The sequence below is a fragment of the Diadema antillarum genome, unplaced genomic scaffold, assembly GCF_040938485.1.
Source record: "Diadema antillarum isolate AM-2024a unplaced genomic scaffold, OU_Dant_1.0 seq00000315_RagTag, whole genome shotgun sequence".
In the NCBI taxonomy this organism is placed as follows: domain Eukaryota; kingdom Metazoa; phylum Echinodermata; class Echinoidea; order Diadematoida; family Diadematidae; genus Diadema; species Diadema antillarum.
This window is the reverse complement of record NW_027271335.1, coordinates 462,588-479,511: the sequence shown is the minus strand read 5'-3', so window position 1 is coordinate 479,511 and position 16,924 is coordinate 462,588.

Here is a 16,924-nt window from a genome sequence, read left to right as displayed (position 1 = left end):
GATTATTAAACCCGATGAGACATGTAGTCTCCATCTGAGACTTACGTTAAAAAATAGGAAGATTAAATGAGAACTTACCTGCTTGAAATTTAATCTTGATTTTATAAGTAAGTCGTAGAGAAGAGACTACATCCCTCCTCCTCCCCCCCCCCCATTCCGACTTACGTAGCCTCATGCAGGTAAAGTTCTCAACACCTTCATCTTCCTATTAATATATCCTGTAGTCTCGTACAGCTTTAAAAAAATGCCACACACGTGACCAGCGGGATCTCATATTACACCCGATGAGACATGAAGAGAAGGCATGTGGATTTTAAAACACATGGTGCCAAATACCGACCTTTGAGGGACGCCGATGGAAATCGTCGCCATCAATTGCTTCCTATTTATTTCTACATTATTACACCAATGGTCTACTGGTGTAATAATGCAATTTTGATGCATGTTTTTGCGTGTTTTATCGACTTGAGACAGTCCCACTTGTTTAAGGTAGCAGTACATTTTCGTGTAAATTGTAATTGAACAATGTGCCCATACGATATCGTTTAAATAAGCTTCTTGTATTATTCTTACACTGATGTCATGAACGCAACCGAGCCCGAGCAAGCGGAGTGAGCGAGGAGGGAGGGTGTGGGAGGGGGTTGTCCCCCCCTCCCATGATGAGAACTTTTTGCATTTTGATGTTGTAAATGGCGCAATTTGATGCATGTTTTTGCTTGTTGTATCGACTTGAAACAGTCCCACTTGTTTAAGGTGGCAGTATATTTTGATGTAGATTATTATTGAACAATTTGTCTATAAAATAATATCATCGAAATAAACCTCCTGTTTTAATACTTTCATTGAATATCATGAACGCGACCAAGCAAGAGACAGCGGAGTGAGTGAGGGGGAGGGTGTGGGAGGGGGTGTCCCCCTCCCATGGTGAGAACTTTTTGCATTTTGATGTTGTAAATGGTGCAATTTGATTCACTTTTTGTGTGTTTTATCGACTTGAAACAGTCCCACTTGTTTAAGGTAGCAGTACATTTTGATGTAAATTATTATTGAATAATTTGCCTATAAAATGGTATAATTTCAATAAACTTCTTGTATTAATTCTTACAATGAATATTATGAACGCTCTCTGTTAAGCAATCAAACAAACAAAAAGCATGCACACGAGGGTGTACACAAGGGGCATTTCTCCTCTCACACGATGGTGATTTTGTATTTTCAGACCTGAAATTCAGCGATACTTTTGGTGCATTACTTGAATTTCCAGCCCCCTCCCAAAATAATAATTCAAACAAATAGTTTTTTTTCTTTTTTTTTCCATTGAGGTGTTAATGGCTCTTATTCCGAGTGTGCATCGTCTCTGCGTACGTACAAAGTATAGTGAGGTAGAGTTTAGGGTAGAGTTTAGGGGGAGGATGTGGGAGGGGGATACCCCCGTTCGACGGAGCTTTTAAGTTTTTAGAATTGAAATAAAACGATCTGAGGCACACTTTAGTGGAAAATCCGGAAATTGTCATTCCCCATATATAGTTTAGAGAAGGAACAAGGCAATGGAAGGGTGACAAGATACCTCTCCCATATTCTATTATAATTTTTTCGCCTTCCAAATCCCTAGACAAAATCTATGGGGGGGGGGGGGGGCGACTGCCCCATCGCCCCCCCCTTTTGCTATGCCAGTGGGAAAGGTTTAATTGAAAAGAGATAATATCCATTCCCCCTCGACGGAACTTTTAAATTTTTATTAAGTTAAGTGGCAGATCTGGTGCACACTTTCGATGAAACATTTGTAAATTTGTCAATCTACAGGTGTATTAAGTCCATGGAAAATAGTCCGAACCGGGGGAGGGCGTGGGAAGGGGTATCCCCCTCCCACACGAGAGGGACTTTGTATTTTTAGAATTGAAATTCAGCAACCTGCCACCTGGTGCACATTTTGGATGAAATAATTGGACAGATTTCTGACAAAAAAGCAAGAAAATCTTTTCATCTCGGGAATTATAATTAAGTGGGGTGGGGCAATTAATGGTGCGCTTGCCCCTCCAATATTATAGGGGCAACGTTTTTTTTCTGTCAAAAAGCAAGAAAAATCTTCTTACCTTGGGAATTATTAATAATGGGGTTGGGGCAAAATTAAGAAATAAGCTTACCCCCCCCCCCCCAGTGTTTTTATGGGGGCAACTTTTTTTTTCTGTCAAAAAGCAAGATAATCTTCTCGTCTCTGGAATCATGGGAGGGGGTGGGCAAAATTATATACTTGCCCGTCCATTTTTTTTAATGAGACTAAGGCTCGCACTTGGGCTCGTGAGGAGTCTCAACGCAGATACAAGGAAGCTGGTTGGGTGTCGCGGACATCCTACTCGGACTCGTCAGGGAGCACATCTAGGCTTTTTTTAGGCCCGTGCGAAACCAGTGGAGGAAGAGGACTCCACAAGCTCCCCATACGTTTACCCCGATAGCGTCTCGAGAGGGACACCAAGCCCCACAGTACCGGAAGCTTGGCCAGGGGCAGGGCAGGATGAAATAGAGCAACTCCCAAACAGTGATGAGGTATGGGAGACGATAACAGTATCTAATATCAATGATATTGCAGTCGGAGGTCGACTGAAGCTCCATATGCACAACTGGGGAGAGCTTACATCTGATACATATATTTTGCAAGCTGTACAGGGCTACAAGCTTGAATTTGACCCAGCTTAATATCCCCTCGTAGGGAAAAACCCCTTCATGAATTCAAAAGAAATTCTGAGGAAATGGCCTCGATTCAAGAAGAAATCAAGAAGCTGGTTGAGAAAAATGTCATAGAAGCATGTGAACATGTAGAAGGGGAATTCATATCAAATATTTTCACAAGGCCAAAGAAGAATGGAGGTCTCAGGATCATCTTGGATTTGACAGAATTAAACAAGAGTATTTTGTATCAGCATATTAAGATGGACAATATTAAGACAGCTTTTATTTTTCTTGATTTTAAGAAAGCTTTTGATAATGTCGATCATGATTTTCTGTTTGAAGTTTTGAAACGGTATAATTTCGGAAAATCGTTTATTCAGTGGATCAGAACTATTTACAAGAATGCAGATTGTAAGGTTTTGAACAATGGTTGGTTGTCCAGAACGTTTCCAATTACTAAAGGGGTTCGCCAGGGCTGTCCTCTTTCTGCATTGCTGTTCCTTTTAGTTGTTGAAGTACTTGCAATGAAGGTACGAAATAATGATAACATCAAAGGTATATGTATTCCTCAATGTGAGCAGTCAAATTTAAAAGAAATTAAAATATCTCAATTGGCGGACGATACAACGCTTTTTGTTGATTCCATCCAATCGGGAAATGAAGCGATGAAAGAAATTGAAGCGTTTGGTGCATATGCTGGTCCAAAATTGAATTATATAAAAACACAAGCTATATGTTTAAATGGAAACTGTGATGACTGTATTGATGGCTTACAATGGTCTGAGGAACCGGTCAAGTATCTTGGAGTGTTTTTGAATATTCATGGTGAAAATTTTGAATATTTGAATTGGTCCAGGAAGATTGAAAAAATGAAACGCATAATCAATATGTGGAAAATGAGAAATTTAAGATATTATGGTAAGATAACAATCATTAAGTCGTTATTAATTTCGTAAATAATTTATGTAGCAACAGTGTTTACGATTCCTCCAAGCTGTATAATTGATATTAATAAGATTTTGTTTGCATTCCTTTGGAATTCTAAAAGAGAAAAAGTGAAGAGAAGTGTACTAATTAATAATCTAAAAGCTGGGGGTCTTGATATGGTAGACATTGAGTCAAAAATAAAAGCACTCAGATTGTCATGGTTGTCCAAACTTATCGATAATCATCCGCGCCCCTGGAAAAATATTGCTAGCTTCTGGCTGCAAAAAGTTGCAACACCTCCCACATGCTTTGTGATAAATTGTTCCATAAAAGATATGTTTTGTTTATGTAAGAAATATAAGATCCCATCATTTTATAGAGATCTATTGATCTATTGGGCAGAAATACGATATGTGGATCTGTTGCGAGTTAGAGATATTGGCGAGGAATTTTTATGGCTTAACAGTAATATCAAATTTGGAAAAGAAATGCTTTATTTTCAAAATTGGAGTAGTAATGGTATAAATGTAGTGTCTGATGTAATAGTAAATGGATCTTGGGTTGATCAAACCCAAGTTAATAATAGTCTGCAGACTGATAATTTACTTGTTTCTTTTCAGTATTAAAAATTGAAACACGCCTTCCCTCATTTTTGGTTGCATAAACTACGTAATCAAACAATTGAACATGAAATGAATAGTCAACAGATGTTTGAAGTGTCAAGAAGTAATGTTTCTGATATCCTTAGCAAAAAAGCTAAAATGTATTATACCAGTTTAAAAGAAAAGAAGGTTTCAGAACCAAATATGATCATCATTTAGCAACGTAAACTCGACCTGCCTTATACATTTGATTGGAAGTCAGTATTTGCTTTTAAACTGTTGAAAGTGAAACTCAACAAGATAAAACAGTTTAATTTCAAAGTGATAAACAATATTGTACCTTTTAAGGATAATCTATTGAAATGGAAAATTACCACAAATGCACAGTGCAAATTCTGTAATGAAAATGAATCATTAATGCACAATTTGTTATATTGTCCGAGAATAAGAAACATCTGGGCAAGGATCAGTGACCTTATTTTTGAATGTTCAAGAAAAAACATTATCATAGATGAGAAAATCATAGTAATTGGGTATGAAATTTGTGAGAAAGATTATTTATTTACCAACGCAATAATCAATTTCATGGAATATGCAATTTATAAGGTATATCTCATGGAAGAATACAGAAATCAGCGATTTACTGTATCCTTTATTGTAAAAGAATTCAAATATGAGTTTCTGTTATATTGCAATGATATCTCTAAGAAAAGAAGTATTCGAGAAATCGATGAAAAAATCCGTTATATACAGAATTTTCATTTGATGTAAATTGAACTATGACTACAATTGTCTTATGCTTGTATTGACTTATGCATGATTCTGAATAATTGATTTGAATAAAGTCCCTCAAATTGAGGACAAAAAAAAATTAAGACAGCTCTACCCCTTATTTCTCCGGGAGATTATTTAGCTTCAGTCGATCTTCGAGACGCATACTTCACGTTTCCTATCCACCCATATTCTCGAAAATTCGTGATATTCACATGGCAGGGAAGGTTATGGCAATTTCAAGCACTAATAGGCTTAGCTCAGCACCAAGGCTATTTACAAAACTGCTAAAGCCTGTTTTGGCAACGCTCACGGAGCAGGGCCACATTGAAATTGGATACCTAGATGATATACTTTTCATTGCAAAAACTGCCGAGGAAATGCAGGCAGCAGTGAGCGCAACTTCTAAAAGTTGCTATCAAAGTTGGGGTTTATTGTTTACCCTGAAAAATCAGTTTTAGAGCCTACTAGTGAGATAACCCTTCTGGGTTTCAATCTGAACACTCTGGATATGAGTGTTAGGCTCTTAAAAGAAAAACAGGAGAACATAAAGCAGTCTTGTAAGGAACTGTTTGCTACTGAGAAACCTGTTATCAGAAAAGTTTATCAAAAAAACTACTAAGTTGCTTTCAAATTTGGGGTTTATTGCTTACGCTGAAAAATCAGTTTTAGAGCCTACTCGTGAGATTACCTTTCTGGGTTTCAATCTGAACACTCTGGATATGAGTGTTAGGCTCCCAAAAGAAAAACAGGAGAACATAAAGTAGTCTTGTAAGCAGCTGTTGGCTACTGAGAAATCTGTTATCAGAAAAGTTGCGAAGATTATTGGAAAACTAGTGGCATCATTCCCAGCAGTACAATATGGCCCTCTCTATTATAGAGCCTCAGAGAAAGACACGATTCTTGCCCTTTCAAGGAACAAGGGACATTTCGATTGGCATAATGACCTTGTCAAGAGAAAGCATCCATGAAATTCAGTGGTGGATATTGAACCTTGAGTCACAATTTAGCCCAATGCAGAGGGCAAAACCAGATGTGGAAATCCACACAGATGTCAATGGTAAAGGCTGGTGGGCAACAAATCTGTGCACTTCAACAGGTGGCAGATGGAATAGTGAGGAGCTGAAAGAGGCAAATCAGAATAAAATTAATCTCCTAGAAATGGTAGCAGTTGGCCATGGGCTTAAAGCCTTTTGCTCAGAGAAAAGGAACAATCATGTACTTGTTAGAGCAGATAACAGTACTGCTGTCGCATATCTGAACAATAAGGATGGCACAAAATCTCCTGAATGTAATCAAGTGGCCATTAATATTTGGGAACGGTGTATTAGTAAGGACATCTTGCTGCTCACCTACATGGGCGATTGAATATTGAAGTAGATCGCATGTCTCGAAAATTCTCTGACAGCACAGAATGAATGTTGAATAAGAGCATATTTCAACGAATAATCAGGAGATTTGGTGTGCCTGAAATTGACATGTTTGCCTCCCGCCTAAATAAACAGGTAGACCGATATATTTCTTGGAGGCCTGAACCGGAGGCCTGGGAAGTAGATGCTTTCACAATTGATTGGAGCCAATGGAATTATGATGCCTTTCCCCAATTCAATCTAGTGCCTATGTGCCAGCAGAAAATTCAGAAGGATAAGGCATGTGGGATTTTAGTGATGCCAAATTGGCCAACACAGGTTTGGTACCCTTTTCTTAAGAGTATGCTGGTTGAGGAACCCATGTTAATTCGAAAGAGTAAGACATTATTATGTCAACCAGTTTCAGGCACCCAACATCCTTTGAATAATCACTTGTCTCTTTTATGCTGCAGGCTTGGAAGGGACTTTTCGCAGAGCAGGGCCTCACATAAAAGGACAACAGACATCATAGCTGCTTCGTGGAAAGGATCCACTAAAGCACAGTACTAGGTGTACATCAGAAAATGGAAAAGATTTTGTGCAGAGAGACACATTAATTATTTGCCAGTCCAAGTTTGTGGTGTCCTTGCATTTCTTACAAATATGTTAGACAGAGAAAATGTTGGATACAGTAGCCTGAATACAGCCAGGAGTGCCCTTTCCACGCTTCTCGTAGTTGCCGATGGTGGACGACAGCCTCTTGGGTCACACCCACTTGTACAATGTAAATAGGCTTATGAAAGGAGTTTTACATTTACTGCACCTCGCTACTCTTCTATCTGGGATGTTAAAATTAAAATGGTCTTGGACTACCTCAGAAAGCTATCTCCATCCAAGGCACTTAATCTGAAGCAACTTACTCAGAAATTGACTATGCTGATAGCCCTGGCTTGGGTGATAGGCCGGCTTGGGTCTTTAAACCCGCCTCTCATCACTCCGGCCGCCGCTTTATGTTAATCTTGCAAGTCTTTTACTTGTTTTCCCAAGTCATCCCCAAAGAGGTACTTGGTTACAAGGTTTGTGGGTTTGCAGAGATAGTAAATTTCGTGTTCAGATCCGGCTTTATCACTTCTTTACGGAGGGCATTCATCTCAAAGTTTGAGTTACATAACAAAGCAAGAACGTCTTGCTGTTCGGGAGACATGTTGCTTGGATCGAGCAGGCTGACATAAGACGAGACAGCTCTTGTTAGGGAATTTTGAACCCTCTAAAGCGTCACATCTTTCGTACAAACAGAGGCAAAGAGGTTGTCCCAGATCGTCTGATTTACTGTCGGGGTGTCGATCCCTCGACAGTTCTACGGCACTGGGTACAGTGGAAACTCGATATAACGAGATGGTCGGGACCGAGTCATTTTCCTCGTTATAGCCGATATCTCGTTATATCAGTAGGCATAAAAGAAGGCATAAAATAAAGACATTAATTTGCACATGTGGGACTAACCATCATATTTCAATCAATACTGATGATAACTTGATATTGTGCGTGAGGGAATTACTCACCTTTATGGGTAAGAAGATTTTTTTCGCCAAGGAAATCCAATAATAAGATTGTGTTTCTTATTAATTGTAGATGTTTGAATTTGTAAATTTATATAGCTTGCGATTGTATCAAGATCGTCTGTGGATTGGTATGTGGTTATCGTATGGGTGTGTGTTGTGTGGAAAGCTTGAATATGGTCTGCACAATGCTGTGTGTGTGTGTGACACATTCTGTATGTACATTATGACTGCGTGTGTGTGAAGACGGGGAATTCCCTAAGTAGAAGGCCAATCACAGCATCAGATTGCCTCACACCTGCTAAACGTCACGATGATGTCATGTATACATATGGCCGTCCCACTACATTTTCTGCATGTATCAGTGTGCGTGCACACACACACTTCACACGTACAACATGCAGTGCTAGCTGGAGTGCTTAATGATTATGTGTGTACAAGACAGTTTTTGGCGCATCAAGCTTTACGATCTCGGAAGATGATAGCACAGGGGAAGTAAAGCTTTACCGAAGGCATTTTGCTTTACCTCGCTATAGCAGGTTTGATCTACTATGTTTTTCTTTGTTTGGAAGTCACAAAATTTATCTCGTTATAGCAGTTATTTCGTTATAGCCGATCTCGCTATAAGAGTAGCATTTTACATAGACTTGTGTGGAAGGAAAGTTGGGACCGGGAAAATTTCCTCGTTATAACCGATATCTCGTTATAGCAGTGTTCGTTATACCGAGTTTCCCCTGTATTTGCTACTTGTCTCATCAAGCACTTTCTCTTCCAGATGATGGCTCGCATCAAATAGTTCACAGAGCTTGCTAGCTCCTCATCAAGAGGCTGTCCAATAAGTGATGCCACGGCAAATTTAGCAGCAAAAGCTGGTACTGTCTGTGCTTCTACCCTATCCACGCACGACTCCAGCTCTGAGCTATATGCCCTGCACTCAAGGCATGCACCATGACATCATCCTCAATATCCATTTCTTCTGTATGTGCCATGTCATAATCTGCACTAGAAGTTGAAACAGAGGCTGAATAACTTCGACTGCGATCATGAAGATGTCGATCTGGCTGTGCATGTCCCATGCCTGCCATCCCTTCCCTTTTACTGGGAAGAGCCTCCGTGAACTGACAGAGCAAGCCTTCGAGTCTATCAAGACGACTGTTTACTGTCCCAGAGTTATCATTTTTCAACTTTGACGAGTTGGATTTCGTAGTAATCTGAGGCCGAGTCGCCGCTACCGCCGAGCAGTCGGCAGCCTCCATCACCGCCGGTACTCCCCGTCCACGGCCCGTGTAGGCAACCGTCCCTTTCGCTGCCGCTGCGCGGTCAGCTTGGCTAGCACTCACCGCCTGCTGTGACTCCGTTGCTCTGTTTTCGCCCGAAGATTCTGCCGCTGCGCGGTCAGTTTTCTTCTCTTTGTTTTCCTTTTCCGCGGCCGCGCCAGCGGATCTTCTATCCTTCTGTTCTTTCATTATTCTGATAAGTCCGAAAGGAAGAATTTCCTCAACATTCTTGAAAAATTCGGAGGTTGTGAAAATCCTTTTCACAAACACCAAACGCCAACGAATTGCCACAAACACGTGACCAGTGGGATCTCATATTACACCAGATGAGACATGTAGTCTCGATCGGACACTTACGTAATGAAGTATCGCAAGATGCCACAGTGTCTTCGCCCAAAATTGACTATTTATCGATCTGTAGATAAATGTTACAAATCAACTTGCGTGGAAACTAAATGACTATTTAACAACAATACATTGCTGCATACTTTCAATCCTCACAAAGCAAATGGTTTCGATGTGGCGTTTAAAAATGCTTTTCATCATGTAGGGCGGAGCTAAGTGCTACCGGTTTTTTTTTATGTAAGATTACTGTGACGGTCTCTTGACAGGAATGCCTCACCTTTTGAAGAGTACAGAACTTACAAAAGTGAGCATCTCGTATACCATGACTCGTTCCATGTTTCCATGTTTTGGGTTATCCTAGAACTCGGAGCAGGACAGGTCTATACTCTATTCTCCTAAAAGCAGCCAAAGAATGACACAAACTTTTTGCCTATAAAGCTGCCAACGATATATGTGATAATTTTAATCACCGATGTGTTGGCTCAGTGAGTAGAGCGGCTGCCCTCACAATCGGGAGGTCGTGGGTTCAAACCCCGGCCGCGTCATACCAAAAGACGTTAAAAGATGGGAGTTGCTGCTACCTTGTTTGCCGTTCAACAGTTGAAAAGGTTAGAGCAACGTCGATCTGGTGCTGCTCAGTGGCTGCCGGGCCCACGATCAATTGGGCAAAAAGAATTTCCATTCTCGGACAATAAAATTTGGAGTTTATATCCAAAACAATTATTATTATTAAAATTAAATGATGATAATAATGATAATAACAATAAAAATAGAAATTATAATCATTGTTATTGTCACTTCTGTTCTTGTCATGTTATCTTTTATCATCATCATTATTATCATAATCATCGCTGATCATAATCGTTATGATGTAAAATAATTTGATTGTTAAAGGCAAAGAGGGACGCAGTGTTTTCAAAAGTGTGGGGGCCCACTTCCGGGTTTCATGAGCTAACAAGCAAAAAAAAAAAAAGGGGTCCTCAGCTCATCTCTCCCCGTCCACTTCCGGGTTTCTTCAGCTGACAAGCAAGAACAAAAAACCAAAAAAAGGTCCTCAGCTCGTTCTCCCCCCTCCCATTTCCGGGTGTTATAAAAAAAAGGTCTTCAGACAAAACACATAACCTTACCGCCGCCATACTTCAAGATCTCGATCTATTTCTTTTTTAGTGCCACTTACGTACTTCCGGGTAGAAAAAAGTGTGGGGGCCCAAAGTGATGACACCTTATGTATTCCTTTGTATGGTGCACAAAAAGTCTGGGGGCCCGAGCCCCCACGGCCCCCACGGCTGCGCCGGCCCTGAATCTGTCAAAAATGAAAAATCATCGTCCTATTCCTGTACACGTCTTATCTAAAGTTCTGGAAAAGATTCTACATACAACACATGGGTTTTTGAATACTGTATTATTGGTCCCATTTCCCACAAAGTTTCTTTCATGCTATAGATTTAACAGTATAATGATTGCACTGTTTCATTACACTATATCTTCCCTTATTATTTTACATTACAAAAAAAGAACGTTTTCATGGATATACAACCGACCATAACATTTTACTGTACAAAAATGAAAAACAAAACAAAACCGAGGTACATGACAAGGCCAAACTCTTAAGAGGCTCTAAGATTGTCTACGCAACAGAAAACAAAATGTTTCTAGTCACTGAATTCACTACAGAATACGTAAGATGCGATGACGTGTTGAACAATAGATTTAGGACCTTTACTTTTCATTATAATGTATAATCCGGTATATCAATCTTTGTTACTAAATTTTATTTTGTTTGCAGGTGAAACGAGTAAGTTATCAACCATTGATTCACACTAAATATATCGTGATCGGGTGCACGTCACGAGACCGACACCCACGAGTCATACAACCCATGAGTCATACAGCTCACAAGTCATACAGCCCACGAGTCATACAGGTGACAAGTCATACAGCCCACTAGTTATACAGCCCACGAGTTCGACACTAAGTAAATAAAGCCCACGAGTTCGACATCAAGTAAAATAAGCCCATGAGTTCGACACTACGCACAAAAGCCTCACGAGACCGACATTACGCAAGCAGAGCCCATGAGACCAACACAGCGCTTAAAAGGCTCACGAGACCGACACTACACAATCAAACACGACACCGATATCATGCAAAAGAGGCTCACGAGACCGAAACAAGGCAAAAAAGGCTCATGAGACCGATAGGATGAACAGCGCCTCCTATAGACTAAGTACTAGTAATTGTGTAGGGTGTCCAGGTTATGGCATAAGGAAGATATGCAGGGGCGTCACCAGCTTTTTTTCAAGGGGGGTGCGTTTTGACACTAAATGTTTACGAGATTTTTTTGACAGACATTTGGAATATAGGAAGCTCTCAATCCCCAGACTTTTACTGTTTTTTTAGGGAAACCAAGCGGGGAAAGGGCACCGGCGTAGCTAGGATTTCATCTTGGGGGGGGGGGGGGGGGGGTTAGTATGCGAAGGAGCGAGCAAGGGTGGGGGGAGGGTGTGGAAGTGCCGGAGGGGGTTGTATACCCCTATAAATGGATTATGGAATGACGGTGTGAAACGACAAATTACTGGCAGCGATATCAGGAGAATGGCATAACGACTACATGCGAGCGAGGGGAGCGAGCGAGCTTGAAAATTTTGACATTTTACAGTCCAAAAACTGCCGTTTGTAGCCATATTCTTTTGCTTTGTAAATTAAGGGGGGCGCACCGGGCGCAACTGCTGGCAATTACTGGCAGCAACATCAGGTGAACTGCATAGTAATTAAATGCGAGCGAGCAAAGAGAGCGAGTTCGGAAATTTTGACATTTTACAGTCCCAAAACTGCCATTTGGAGCCATATTTTTTCGCTTTGGAAATAAAGGAGGCGTGGGGGCGCAACGGGCGCAACTGCCGGTAATTACTGGTAGCAACATCAGGAGAATTGCATAACAATTAAATGCGAGCGAGCGAGCGAGCGAGCTTGAAAATTTTGACATTTTACAGTCCAAAAACTGCCGTTTGTAGCCATATCTATTTGCTTTGGAAATTAAGGGGGGGGGCGCACCGGGCGCAACTGCTGGCAATTACTGGCAGCAACATCAGGTGAATGGCATAGCAATTAAATGCGAGCGAGCGAAGAGAGCGAGCTTGAATATTTTTGACATTATTTTTACAGTCCAAAAACTGCCATTTGGAGCCATATTTCTTCGCTTTGGAAATAAAGGAGGGGTGGGGCGTAACGGGGCGCAACTGTCGGTAATTACTGGCAGCAACATCAGGAGAATTGCATAACAATTAAATGCGAGCGAGCGAGCGAGCGAGCGAGCTTGAAAATTTTGACATTTTACAGTCCAAAAACTGCCATTTGTAGCCACATTTTTTTTTTTTTTTTTTTGCTTTGGAAATTAAGGGGGGCGCACCGGGCGCAACTGCTGGCAATTTTACTGGCAGCAACATCAGGTGAATGGCATAACAATTAAATGCGAGCGAGCGAAGAGAGCGAGCTTGAAAATTTTGACATTTTACAGTCCAAAAACTGCCATTTGGAGCCATATTTTTTTTGGGGGGGGGGGGGGTGGCGCACCGGGCGCAACTGCCGGCAATTACTGGTAGCAACATCAGGAGAATTGCGTAACAATTAAAATAATGCGAGCGAGCGAGCGAGCGAGCTTGAAAATGTTGACATTTTACAGTAAAAAACAAACAAACTGCCGTTTGTAGCTATATTTCTTCGCTTTAGAATTTAAGGGGGCGCATCGGACGCAATTGCTGGCAAATACTGGCAGCAATATCAAGAGAGCATAATGATTACATTCGAGCGAGCGGAATGAGCGAGCTTGAAAATTTTGCATTTTACAGTCCAAAAACTGCCGTTTGTAGCTATATTTTTTCGCAGCAACATTAGAAGAATGGCATAAAGATTAAATGCGAGCGAGCGAAGAGAGCGAGCTTGAACATTTTACATTTTACAGTCCAAAAACTGCCGTTCTTAGCCATTTTCGCTTTGGAAATTAAGGGGGGCGCACTGGGCGCAACTGCCGGCAATTACTGGCAGCAACATCAGAAGAATGACATAAAGATTAAATGCGAGCGAACGGAGCGAGCGAGCTTGAAAATTTTGACATTTTACAGTCCCCAAACTGCCGTTTGTAGCTATATTTTTTCGCTTTGGAAATTAAGGGGGGGGGGGGGGGCGCACCAGGCGCAACTGCCGGCAATTACTGGCAGCAACATCAGAAGAATGGCATAAAGATTAAATGCGAGTGAGTGAAGAGAGCGAGCTTGAAAATTTTACATTTTACAGTCCAAAAACTGCCGTTCTTATCCATATTTTTTCGCTTTGGAAATTAAAGGGGGGGGGGGGCGCACCGGGCGCAACTGCAGGCAATTACTGGCAGCAACATCAGAAGAATGGCATAAAGATTAAATGCGAGCGAACAGAGCGAGCGAGCTTGAAAATTTTGACATTTTACAGTCCCCAAACTGCCGTTTGTAGCTACAAGTATATTTTTTCGCTTTGGGTACACTGCGCACATCCTGCTTATATGCAGAATGCCAACCAGGAATCACAATCTTTTGTCGGGTCCGGGCTTTTTGAACAATGTTTCACACTATATACCTATTTAATTATGGTTAAAAGAAATCATAGAAAGATATCTTATTTCTGGATCACCCTTTCATTCAAAAGCAGTTTACTAACACTTGAACTACTATTTCGGGAAATCCTTCTTTTTTTTAACCAGCGGATTGGGAGGGGGCGCACCCCCCCCCCCCCTCTCCGTAGTTACGCCATTGCTTTTGGGTGAAATAATTGGACAGATTTCTTGAATTCTAACAAAAAAGCAAGAAAATCTTTTCATCGCGGGAATTATGATTATGTGGGGTGGGGCAAATGGTGCGCTTGCCTTCCAATATTTTCATGGGGGCAACATTTTTGTTTTCTTTCAAAAGCAAGAAAATCTTCTCATTTCGGGAATTATTAATTACGGGGGGGGGGCAATTAATATGCTTGCCCCTCCATTTTTTTTTTTTTTTTTTAATGAGGCTAAGGCTCGCTCTTGGGCTGGCAATATGTTGGTCAGAAGTAACGTACATAGACCCTACATACTTGTAAGTAGCACACGTACATGCAAACGTGAATAAGTGCTCCGTATCGTACGGATGTACAGTACGGTCGATAAATAGTAAACACTGTAGAATACCAATAGATATGTATAAAATCAGTGCTGCCAGAACCAGGGGTGCGAATTGTTTTTGCCAACGAGTTGTGCGTGTGTGTGTGTGTGTGTGTCCCTGGTGCAAAATATATTAAAAAAAGTAGAAAAGAATAATTATTTAGCGTCCGACGTTGAGGTCGCTCGCAGACTGATTTTTTTTTTTTTTTTTTTTTTTTTTTAAGGATCTGAAGGGGGGTGCGTTCGCACCCAACGCACCCCCCCTGGTGACGCCCATGATATGAGAGATGGAAAAGCAGAGTTGTTAGGTTGTCGACCTGTCAGTTGCCCTCACTCACCCCCTGAACTGTTCAAGATCTTTAATTGTGATACGCGCGCGTGTGTGTATGTGTGTGTTGGTGTGAAAAATAAACAAAATTCAGTAACAATGTGCATCAAATATTTCCACATCAATTCCGACAATGCCAAAACACCTTCATTTCCCTTTCTGCAGATCATATACCGGTAAATTCCTACTTAGAAAAAAAAATAAAATGATGTGGACATTCGTACCAACCAACTAGAAATGTACCCTGCTGTGAAATGAAGTTTACAAGAAAATATTTCAAAAAAAGTGGTCAATGCTGCATTGCACATCTGCTTTACATGATACAGAGGGGGAATAGTCATCTGCAAAGGTGTTGATTTAGTATAAATTCACAGAAAATATAAACGTTATCGTCTATTAAGGTAACATTAAGGATTCGCAAAAAGAAAATGTCTTCATGAAAACTGCTATTATATTTCATAAAAAATGTACCGTTTAGAGGAGAATAATTTTACAAACACTAGTCACAAATCGAGGTAAATCGCTGCGATATATAAAGTTTTCATCGGTTGAAGTTCATAGTACAGAGAAAATTACAATAAGCAATGTTCCGTCTTAAGTTTCCTTTTCAGCCAGTCTAGCTCATTTTTTGAATTTGGACACCTTCCTTTCCCGGGGGTGGGGGCATCCGGTGGGCATTCCCACCACTTACGCCCTGACATGTCGGGCAGTGCCCATTCATGCACCTCTTGACTATGGGGAATATTATTTTCATATGGGTTTCAACGGGTTTCTCTATCAGCTATAGACCCTATACGTGTTATAAGTATGCAGCTTACTAAAGGGGGAGGGGGGGGGGGAGAGTACAAAGGGGGCGTTTGGCAAGCACACCCCACCACTCTATGTGGCCTCCTTTCAAGCTATCCCATTTTGACCCCCTTTGAGGGCGTCTGGCGGGCACACCCATCACTTGATACGTCTGGCATTGCCTATTCCATGTATTGTGACACTGTGCAGAATCTTTTCTTTTTGTTTTGGTTTCATTGGGTTTTCTTTCCATAACTACCCTAGCTCATTCTTTTTGACCACTTTTTGAAGCCTTGTCACACCACACCACAGAGACAAAGCTAGACGACTGTTTGATATTTGGGACGATGTAATCTGTATACGCATACACATAAAAAATTGGTTTCCTTTTCATCCTGGGTGACCCCCCCCCCCACCCCCCTGCATCTGCTCTAGCTGTTACCAGATACTGAGACAGTAAGCTGAGCAGATTGGAGCGGAATGTATGCAGGGATGCCAAGTTCGAAAAATTTTTATGAGTGAGATTTTCACGACTCAACGTCTCGGCGCGCGCATGTGCTCGCGAGCAAGGGTGTGGGAAGGGGTTAGTACGGAGCTTTTTAAATTTTAGCTCTTAATGGTGCGATCAGGAGCAACTTAAGTGACTATTTTTTTACTTATTTTGAAAGACAAAGGGAAATATACCTTCAGTTGCAACTATCACTTTAATCCTTTGAGCTATATGCTCATTGTTAATAGGCCCAAGTTGCAGATTTCACCCAATGCGTGAGAGAAAAATGGGTGCCATGCGTGAGATCGTGAGACGGACCCTAAATGCTTGAGTCTCACGCAGAATGCGTGAGACTTGGTAGCTCTGTGTATGACGATTAGGGATTGACAGAGTAATATATTACTGTAAACGTTAAACATGTGTGCAAACAACACTGAATGTTAGGGAATCGATTGAAAGATAATTATACTGATAACCAAACTGAACCTCACTCATTGCCGTCTGCAGATATGTCCTGTCGAGGGGACTTTCCTTGGAAATAACATATTCAATAAGTAGACAAAGCTTTGTTTGCGAACACGTCTCACGCACTGGGGACATCTCTAATTTCTTTACTTGACAGAACCTTACATGTTTATTGCAGTGCATACATGACAATA